Source organism: Conger conger, chromosome 19, assembly GCF_963514075.1.
Source record: "Conger conger chromosome 19, fConCon1.1, whole genome shotgun sequence".
Lineage (NCBI taxonomy): Eukaryota > Metazoa > Chordata > Actinopteri > Anguilliformes > Congridae > Conger > Conger conger.
Window position 1 is genome coordinate 19,149,932 of NC_083778.1, and position 11,384 is coordinate 19,161,315.

Below are 11,384 nucleotides of genomic sequence, written 5' to 3' on the forward strand. Positions count from 1 at the left end.
ATTAAAAGAAAAAAAATGTAAAGAGAATTTTATCTGAATCAATATCCTGTATTACTGTGTCTGCTGTTGAGGTCGTGACCTGGCTACGTGTCTGTTAACAAAGTCATCGTGATCTAAGATGCTGTGCCTCTCTGTGCAGTCGGTCCACCACTGTCGAAAAAACTAGGGTCCGGGACTTTTCCGTTTGGTTTTTTGTTTCATTTGGATTTTTCTCGTTTGTTAGTTTTTCGGTTCTCGATGTTTAACTGACGTGGGGAGGTTCGAGTGTGTATCGTGGAGCCTTTTTGTGTGGGTGCATGCACAGCCAGATATCAATTCATAGGATCAAAATGTAAGAATATTTCACATTCAAAATATGTGTAGAATAAAAGTACATACGATGTGAGACATTCACATAAAAATATTTATCATTAAAAAAAAAAGAGGTTGTTTTGTTTTCTTAAACATATCTTGGGGCAAGCTACAAGTAGATATTGTGTTTTTGCAAGGAATATCTAATGATTTGGCATTAAGGCATTTTCTATTTCTACTGTAGGCTTTCGTGAGGTTGTACACACAGAAAGGCAAAATAGATTATTTTCTCTCTCTCTCTCTCTCTCTCTCTCTCTCTCTCACTCTCACTCACACACACACACACACACACACTGACATACAAAACAAACCATTATACTTCCTACACAGATTAAGGGCTTTAAAATGCAAAGCAGATTTTGTGTCACTGAGCCCTGCGACCTGCCAGGAGACCTGCTCAGTGTGTTAAACGACGATGGCGGTGAAGAACGACAGTGCACTCGTGATGTTTGTGTCTTTAGATTACATTGAGTGAGTGAGTGAGTGAGTGAGTGAGTGAGTGAGTGAGTGAGTGAGTGAGTGAGTGAGTGAGTGAGTGAGTGAGTGAGTGAGTGAGTGAGTGAGTGAGTGTGTGTGATAGTGTGTGTGATAGTGTGAGTGTGTGTGTGTGTGTGTGTGTGATAGTCTGAGTGTGTGTGTGTGTGATAGTGTGTGTGATAGTCTGAGTGTGTGTGTGTGAATGTGTGTGAATGTGTGTGAATGTGTGTGATAGTGTGTGATAGTGTGTGTGTGTGTGTGTGAGTGTGAGAGTGAGTGTGTGTGTGTGTGTGTGTGTGTGTGTGTGATAGTGAGTGTGAGTGTGAGTGTGTGTGTGTGTGTGATAGTGTGAGTGTGTGTGTGTGTGTGTGTGTGTGTGTCTCCCACAGGAACACACCGCCATACCACCGCTGGAGCAGCTATCTTCACTCCCATCACCATGGAAACAGTCCCCAAGTCAGAGACAAGTAAACAGCTGGTCATGGAGGAGAGGATTTTACAGAGAAGATATCAGCACACCCCCCCCCCTCCAACACAGCACTCCTCACCCGATCCCCCTGCAACCAGGCCTGGGAGAATTATAAAAATGATAGAGAAATGCTGTTTTCCTCAGGCAGAGTGGTATGGAAGAGAGGGGGGTCTCTTGGTATGAATATTGAAATACTTTGTCGCGTGGAATCAGGCTTAAGAGCAGTCCTCTCTTTCAGGTGTGTGCACAGTAACGGCCGCAGGGATAGTGTTGCTGTGCTGTGTCGCTAACCATAGGTACACGCGCGCACACACACACACACACTCACACTATCACACACACACACACACACACACTATCACACACACACACACACACACACTCAGACTGACACACACACAGACACACACACTCACATACAAACACACACTCACACACACTATCACACACACACATACACACTCACTATCACACACACACACACACACACACACACTCACACACACACACACACACACACACACACACACACACTCACTCACTCACTCACTCACTCACTCACTCACTCACTCACTCACTCACACACACACACACACACACACACACACTCAGACTGACAGACACACACACTCACACACACACACCCACACACACACACACACACACACACTCACACACACACACACACACACACACACACACACATCCTCGATCGGGATGGCGGTGCAGCCAGAACACAGGGACGCCACACGGATGAGGGGAGCCGTGGGAACTCTGGGAATCCTCCCACAGGTAGTTTCAGGGTGAGGCACAACAGAGTCCGGTGGTGACGTCTGCGGACCGCGGCGTTGTGCTGGAAGCAGGATTGTCATCTCCTTTGAAGCGTGCACAGATCGGCAGAGGGATAAGTTTGATTAACTGTGTGACCTCTTCTTTTTTTGGAGTATAGACTGCGCTGAAAATAAGGTCTTTGTCACTTATTAATTGGGCCTTTTTTAAGTAGCCTCTCTTTCTTTTTCACTTATAAGCGGCATGTCGGATCTTCTTCGGCCTCTTTCTTTTCCGACCATCAAAACGCACTCCGGCGTTCTGACTTCACCACGCTCGCCTCAGGGAACCGGCTGCAGGCTGCGGTTCGTTTCTTTACCGTTAGCTTCATCGGCTTCCTGCGCAACATGAAAATACTGTAAACTGGGGCACGGGGTTGCGTTCAAACCACGGCAGCGAGATGTGCCCCACATCGCTGCAGCACCGCCGAGCTCGACGCCGCTGAGACACTGGTACATGGTCTGCCCATTTCTGCGCACTGCCTGTGCCTCAGACACCGGTCCCCCATGATTTGGGAAAATGTAGAGAACTGGAAGACGGTACTTAGTGAGGAATGTTTTTGTATTAGAACATTGCCCTGCTGAAAGGAACAGCTCAGGCTATGTTTTGAAGCAGCTGGTCGCTGGTTGACCAGTTCAGACCAGCTCCCAGCTCGACATGATTTAGCTGATTGACCAGATCAGACCAGCTCAAGCTATGTTTTGAAACAGCTGGCAGCTGGTTGACCAATAACCACCTCAGGCAAGCTAACCACACTAGCTGGTTGAAGATGGTGGCCCAAAAATACTTGTTTTGTTTTTTTTTCATTCCAGATATTTTTCAAGAGTGATGGCTCACTTTCAAGGTTAATTACATTTTAATGGTGTCTGACCAGTTGTGAAACAAATTGGATGGCCATGCCAGGTGACATTCCACACAACAGACAATGACATTGTGTCTCTTATAAATTAGCCAGCTGACAAGGAGAAAAATGACACCTTTGATTCGCTGGTCACATACCAATGTATTGATCAGGCATGGCTCCAAGTACAAAAAAATGTCATACATGGGATTGAAAAGAAAACAAACATACAATTATTCCTTGATTGATTGTGAGTTTAATTCTAAGTGTGTGTCTAAGTGTACTTAAACGACGTTACTATTGATCCACACATTGCTTGTAAGCTGCTCAAGACAAACACTATTACATTACTGTACAAAGAGAAAAATAATTAGCAATTGCATCGTTGACGTCATCCTCAATGTAATAATTCTTTCTCATCTCAGCTCACTGTATCTTTGGGTGCATTCCTTGTGTGTGTGTGTGTGTGTGTGTGTGTGTTTATGTTGCTCGCATTATCAAACACACAAGCACATAAACTTTGGAAGAATGTTTGATTTGTTTGTGAATGTTTGAAAAATGAAAAATGTAAACGTTTGCTTCTGTTCTGTGACGGCTCCATCCAGATGAGGAAACGCACAGACAGGGGCACGCAAACAAGCCGGCGCCATTTTGCTCTATTGATACGGACGGGATCCATTACTACACTAAATAATATATTTATGTAATTTTGATGCGTTTACAATGACAATGTATGTCCTGACTGGACTAATGTGAACAAAAAATGTGAAATTGCTTCAATTTGTCGGTAAAAACAAAAGGTTCTACCTTTACGACTACTGGACGGCCACTTTGCCTACACAGGTGTTCAGGTACAGGTAATGAGGAGGATGGCCCACCTCCCTGTCAATCAAAGCTACACCGGTAATTTCGCGTCGCGAGAAACAATCTAGGGAAAAAAGGATAGAGTAGGGAACAATTTAGGGAAAAAAATAGTTTACTTTTTGTTGTAACGCTCGACAAAAAAAGTGTAAAACATAAGTGTCTGAGTTTAAGTAATACTCAAAGACTGTACAAAGACGATTCACGGTAGTTTAGGACAACTTGAAGATACCACCGAAGGTCTCCAGCTGTATTTACCTACAAACGGTTTTCAGGTAAGCTTCATTTTGAATTTCTAAAACCTAAAAGCCGTTCACGAGGATAGTTTTTCACGATTTAAATGACTGTCACGCCGATAGGCTGTTCTGGCGATATCGTTGTCATACATATCCAAATAGCCGAATCTGCAAACTTTATCGAATAAAAAGACTAAATGTATTGTGCATTCAAACGAGTATTTGTGTCACACTACTGCACCCATAGTGGTGTCTCAACGTTTAAAAGTGTTAATGGTTGGCCAATTGGGAACAGGTGTGCGCTAATACAGGATGTAGGGCTTCGAGATCGCCGCCCACTTGTGAAACAATGTTATGTCATCTTCAAATTCATGTATTTATCGCTGGATATTTAAAATCGATTTTGTAAAATCGAAGGATGGAGGGAATCCCTTATGCGCCCATAAGTGTTAAACGCAAAATACAAAATACAGGAAGTATTGGTTGTGACATTAGGTTTGAGGTGCTACGCTATTTACTGTTTGACAGACATACTTTGACAGACAGTTCAATAATATCCTAGTCAATTTGCCAGAGTGATAATGAGCACCTGTTAAAGAAAATAATAATAAATGTGAACCCTGTCCTCGTTTTGGATCATAATATTTATTTCCAACCTTTAAAGTGTTGATGTAAATAGACCGTATACATGGATGTGTGCATGTGGCTGTTTTTCATATGCGTTTTTATTATCTTTACATCTGATTTTGTTTAAGAATTACTTCACCCGACATTTAACGGGTACAACATTTGAACATCAATTCGTCGGTCAGTAAACACCCATATAAATAAAAGGTAACGATGAACTATTTTCATAAATAATGTATGAGCGTCACAAAAGCATTCCAATTCAGTTGGGCAGAGCGTTATGAATGCATGGTAATGTGATTTATGTCCTTTTATAATACTGTTATGTTGTGGACTGCAGAGTGATTTCATGAATGCATAGTGCACTTAGTACCATCATTTCAACCATATAAAGTCATGTTTGTATGTTTTATGCCACCACATTTCACACTACATGACATTTAGCTCTGTGGTATTGGCAATTATGAAATATGGTGGCCTCAGATAATGTTTTTATGGTGCGTCCCTAGCATTTTAAACAAACAGTGGAAAGTGAGCAAGCGTATAAATCATGTTAACCGAATGCATTTAGTAGTTCTCCGACCACGCGGGAAATGGGACCACAGGAGAGCTCGCGTAATTAACGCAGGTGGTACAATGTAACCTCAGCCAGGCTGGAAATCACCGTCTCCACCGGGGAGGTGATTGATTCGCAGATTTAATTCACGGAGTCCATTTTTAATTTACCCGTCGCGTTGCGGCCAGTCCGTCTCTCGGAGGTGGAACGCCGATGCGCTCCATCGTCATGGAGACCCCTGAGAGACGCGGGGAGAGGAGGCTCCCGCGTGAAATCTAGGCGAAGACCCCGGATCTTCCAGCCGGGTGAATAATGAACACAGCTGCTATTTTGCGTCCCTGTCCCAGGCCGGGAGGAGGGAGCCCAGCCCGGCCAAGCCCAGCCCAGCTCAGCTCAGCCCAGCCCAGCCCAGCGCTGTGCCCTGGAGGGAGGCCCGTGCCTCCGGGCGGGTGTGGAGCGGCTCAGGCCCGTCTCCAGGCAGCTGTTCCTGCCTCTCCACCCTCTCCTGCCCCATCGCTGAGACAGGTCTGTGCTGCCCGAGAGCCTGGCTCTCCTGGAGCAGAAATAACCCAGATAGCGCTCTGCAGCCAGCTTAGAGGGAGCGGATGGGATGGGGGATGTACGCTGGAGCACAAATATATTCAAGGACTTCTCTGCACTTACACACACACACACACGCATGCAAACATACATGCATACATACATACATATCACACTCACACTCACACTCACACTCTGACACATACACACACACTTACACACGCTGACACATACACAACACATACACAACACACACACACACACACACACACACATACATACATACATACTCACACTCACACTCTGACACATACACACCATGCACACACAACACACACACACACACACACACACACACACACACACACACACACATACATACATACTCACACTCACACTCACACTCTGACACACACACACACACACACACACACGCACACACCATACACTCACACCACACACACATACAATGATTTACAAGGTGAAAACAGATAAGGGCACACACCAAAATGTCCATGGACACACAAACACACACCCGATGATTTACAAGGTCACAACACACAATGAGGATTGATACACCAGTTTTCTTTTACATGCCATTTCACGCCCACTTGATTGGCGCATGCGTCCATCCGCCCACAGACATACTCTACTTAGTGTCTGACTAAAATTAATCTGTGTCTGTTAAGCGGGCCCTCGTGGATCAATGAAGATCAGTAAATTCCTGGATCGGGAGGCGTGAAAAGGTTTCATGGTCAATCACAATGTTACGCCTTTCAAGGTTGTCCTTTTCCTGTACGCTTTCTGAGATGTGACATTTTAATGCCGTTTAATGACATTCCTTCTGACCTATTGATCGCTGGCTTGGTGTCAGGATTCCAGCAGGGATAACTGCGGGCTTTATGAGTGCAGTGTGTCCAACCCTGTCCCTGTTCCTGCCCTGTAGGTTTTGTTTTCACCCTTAATTTGGTGATGCCTGATTCTCGAATTTATCTGCTCAGCTACATATAAATCTCTTGCTGTTGAATGAGGTGTGCTTTGTCATGGCTGGAGTGTGAACTCTCAGGATGGTACATCTCCAGGAACAGGGTTTGGGCAGCTCAAGGTACTGAAGAATAATGTACAGTAATGCTTGAAAAAAAAACTAAAAAACTTTTCCATATTCCTTCGGAACACATAGAGAGAGATTATGACTCCTGTCATCTCTTATAATCGAGTTAGAACAATAATGATGTTTAGTAAGTAAACCATATATATATATCTATATGTATATAGCTCTAATGATTTCCCTTTCCAACTGCATTCATTTTTGGACTGGCTTTGACAGACAGAACGGTTCGCTTTAGAAGAAGTCGCATCTCTGCCGATACAGTTATTCGTGTAAACACTGGGAGTAATTAAGCCCAGTCTCGTACTGCGAGTGGCTGTTTGCCGTACCCAGTGAGTAATCTCTGTTCCCAGCTGAGATGGGCTCGTTCCGAGCTGCTCCCTCACGCCACCTGCGCGCCACGTTAGCGGCGGCCGCTAGCCGAGTGTAATTGAATTGCTCCCTGCGCTGAGATGCTGGGGGGGTACTCTTAGTGCCTGTGGGCTGTGGCTTGGGTCACAGAGCTTCCCAAGTCTCCCAGTGCAGTGACTGGAGGCCTGCGGTCCTGCCCGTCAGTCCCAGGTCACGGGGGCTTGCAGCCTGGGGACCTGAACATGGAGGTCTCACCGCTCCGGTGGGTTCAGGAAACATTGAGCGCTCGGCTTTGGCCGTCCACGATTAGATGCCTGGCATTCAGCAGCTGCTGCTGTCAGGTTTTTGATTTTGGGTGTTCGGTTTGTGTGTTTCTGTGTTCCGTGGCTTGTAGCGTGGTGGGTGGGCGGCAGTTTGGGGTGTTGCTGTTGGGGGTAGGGGGGTAGGGGGGTTGGGGGGGAAGGGGTTGGGGAAGTTATTGCCTGTATTGAAAAATAATTGTAAAAGTTGATCGCAAAAAAAAAAAAGAAAAAGTGTGAAATAAATGACCACATACAGAATGTAAACCATCGGATGTGCTGTAGTCTTGGCAACCGACAGTGAAATTGCATTAGGATTAGAAAATGATATAAATGGTAAATACGAGTATACAGAAAATATTTATTTATTTTTATTTTCTATTCTTGGGTTGTGGCATCCTCTATGAGAGAGAGAGTGTGTGAGAGAGTGTGTGAGACTGTGTGTGTGTGTGAGTGTGTGTGTGATCTGCTCTTTGCTTCTTCCCTGCCATGCATGCAGGTGTAAGCGGAAAACAACTGCTGATTAAAAGAAACAAACACTGACCTTAAATCATCACTGTAATTCATAAACATATTTTCATCAGCAGTTTCCCTGAGGAGCAGATGAAAGGGGAAGTTAAAGAATGATCCCTGACTCTGTGATCAATTATGTATTCTGTCAACTTCTCGACATTATACCCAAAACAATACTTTATTTATGCACTGTATCATCTGTGAGGAAAATAAAAAATCTGCATACGGCGTAGTAAGTGTTAAAATATTCATGTGTACACAGCGTAATTAATACTTAATTTGTGCAGATATGTCTTGGGGGCTCTTATTTTCACATAAGGCAGAAGACCTGGTGAGTGCCCGCCCCTGACAGGTCTAATTCGCGCTGCGTTTAATCTCGTGTGGGAGCGCGTTCCTCAGGAGTCTCTAAACGCTGAGGAAGACGAGGGTTGAGGCAGAAGCTGTCATGACTGTTACGGGCTTTCTGAAGGGATCCGCGCTGTGGGGGGGGGTTAAGCCTGGGTTGCTATGGCTACAGCTGGGGAATTATGTGCACATCTGTAGCACATGTCTGTGTGTGGCTGTGATCGGAGCCCTCAGGTGAAGGAGTATCTCAGTAGTGCTCGTAGATTTATTTCAGACCCTTTGCAATGTGGGCTGAGGCGCTGTAACCGGATTTGACGCCCGAGATTGGGAAGAGCTTAGTCCCGCGCCGCGGTGGCGTGGATCCGGAACGTTCCGCCCACCGCTCCGCCTTCCTGCGCCTTGGGACAGCGATGTGGCACAGTCAGTCGGGGGGAATCAGCGTGTCACCGTGACGTGGCTGCGGGTTCGAATCCTCGAGGGAACTCCACTCCATTTTTACTACACCCAAATCATTTTGTGCTGGGCAACGTGTTGACTGGACTTGCAACACTTTATCAGCAAGGGTTGTGTCGGCTGCTTGCTGTAAAATGGCAGATGAGCCAGTGTAGTCTTCCCCGTATGCGTTCTCTCTGCCTGAGGAACTCATCATCTTCATCTTTTCTCTGCTCGGAGCCCCGAGTGTTTTTTCCACCCCGTAGAGATGCTTAAAAAAAAAAAAAAAAGTAGTTTATCCCTTTGAAGAGTACTTTCCTTTTCCCCCCCCTTATTGCTATTCCCTATCAGTGTTCTAGAACTTTCAGTGATTGTTGCATCGGCATTGGAATTCTAATACGCTCAATTAGAATCGGAACATCGGATTGTTCACTTCAGAACATTCTAATCACACGTTTGTGACCTCACACCTCAACCCTAAAGGGTTAAACTGTGGCGTACGTGAATTGGGGCCCGGAACTGGGACAGACGGTTGTGTTATGGCTGAATGTAAAAACTCAGGGAGGGGAGGGAGAAGAGTCTCCGCTGGGGAACAGAGGGAATCTCTGGGGGTCTCTGTTCATCGGAATGCTGTCTTCACCACCAGAGCCATCGCCAATTTGCAGCGCGCTAAATAATGAAACGCCATGAATAATGCATTACTCATGTGCTGAAAGGCATCCTTGGGCCTCTTAGGACTGCTGTTAATTCAGCCTGAGGCCCGGGGAAAAACGCTAACGCATTAGCCACAGCCGCGCGCGGACACCGCCACAGTTATCTAATGAAACTGATCCCAGTTCAGCGGTTTGTCGGTATCTCGGCTGTGGAAGTGGAACGGGCGGTGTTGTTCACGGCCTCAGGCTCGTGATGTCTTCCTTTCCATGTTGTTAGCTGGCTGGCTTGGAGTGATCAATAGTAGATTTCCCACCAAAAAAGTAAGAAGTACATTTTGTCGATGGCTGTGTTCTTGGTGGCTCTGAGACAGCAGTGCTGGATTCTACCAACTGTGCAGAGGTGTGTGCGCGTGTGTGCACGTGTGTGTGTGTGTGTGTGTGAGTGAGTGAGTGAGTGAGTGAGTGAGTGAGTGAGTGTGTGTGTGTGTGTGAGAGTGTGTGTGTGAGAGAGTGAGTGAGTGTGTGTGTGTGTGTGAGAGTGTGTGTGTGAGAGAGTGAGTGAGTGTGTGTGTGTGTGTGTGTGAGAGTGTGTGTGAGAGAGTGTGTGTGAGAGAGTGTGTGTGAGAGAGTGTGTGTGAGAGAGTGTGTGTGAGAGAGTGTGTGTGAGAGAGAGTGTGTGTGAGATTGAGAGTGTGTGAGAGTTGTGTGAGAGTGTGTGAGAGTTGTGTGAGAGTGTGTGAGAGTGTGTGAGAGTGTGAGAGTGTGTTTGCGTGCGTGTGTGTGCGTGTGTGTGCGAGTGTGTGTGTGTGTGTGTGTGTGAGAGAGTGTGAGAGAGTGTGAGAGTGTGAGAGTGTGAGAGTGTGAGAGTGTGAGAGTGTGAGAGTGTGAGAGTGTGAGAGTGTGAGAGTGTGAGAGTGTGAGAGTGTGAGTCTGTGTGTATGTGTGAGTGTGTCCCTGGTGGCTCGGAGTCCCGGTGCAGCTCAAACGGGCTCCATCTTCTCCTGGAAGGGAGCGCCGGTGAGTCAGGCTCCCAGAGACTCTGCAGCGTTTCTGGGCAGCAGACCAAACGCTCGGGCCATAAAGCGGTTTAATGAAGACTCCACTCCGAGAGTGAGCGCTACGCAAGGAGAGGAATGTTCCGCAGGCCAGGAGGAGACACACAGTGTGTGTGTGTTCTCCTGTACAGGTTGAGCCTGTGTTATTGCTCTCTCGTGTCTGGGTCCCTCCGGGCTCCCTGCAGGCCCGGCCCGTGTGAACGGCACTGGGCCCCGGCACAAAGCCAGGCGCTGGGAGCAGATGCCTCCGCGCTGACCTCGCACCGCCGCTTATTATGGGATGAATGGCGCATCTCCGGGCCTGGAGAGTGTTTGTTTCCATGGTAATCACCACTGCAGAAGCCACATCGGGACCATCGTCCTTGCAGACCGAAGACTATCTGTAGAATACTCCACTCACAATGTCCACACGCACACATTTACTGGATGTGAGCGGTGAATTGCGCACTTTCCCGAAGCTCAGAGATTCCCAAATTGCGGAATCCCCCCCCCCCCCCCACCCCCAGTGAGCGGAGAGCGTATTTGGATGCCGGTTTCCGTGGAGATGAAGACCGAGGCGGTTTCCCGGCTCCCTGGCTGTCGGGCTCGTCTCTCCGTGGTGTTTACACACGGGCTGTGGGAAGTATAACCACGGCAGCAGGACGGATAAGGGGAGCTAGTGCAGAATGCACACACACGCACACACGCACACACACACTCCCACTCGCACGCACACGCACACACGCACACACACACGCACACGCACACGCACACTCACACACACACGTGGCACACGCACACACACTGTGGGACTGGCACACACACACACACTCACACTGTGGGACTGGCACACACACACACTC

At 47.0% G+C, this 11,384-nt stretch overlaps 1 long non-coding RNA gene across 1 annotated transcript in view; it reads left to right on the forward strand.

Annotated features, from left to right (window-relative positions):
- Positions 1–3,847: 3,847 nt before the first annotated feature.
- Positions 3,848–11,384, forward strand: part of LOC133118791 (uncharacterized) — a 111,311-nt gene continuing 103,774 nt past the window's right edge. Inside the window, exons 1-2 of the long non-coding RNA XR_009706440.1 lie at positions 3,848–4,102; positions 5,594–5,771. This is a non-coding gene — a long non-coding RNA (uncharacterized LOC133118791). The remainder of the gene's footprint in view (positions 4,103–5,593; positions 5,772–11,384) is intronic.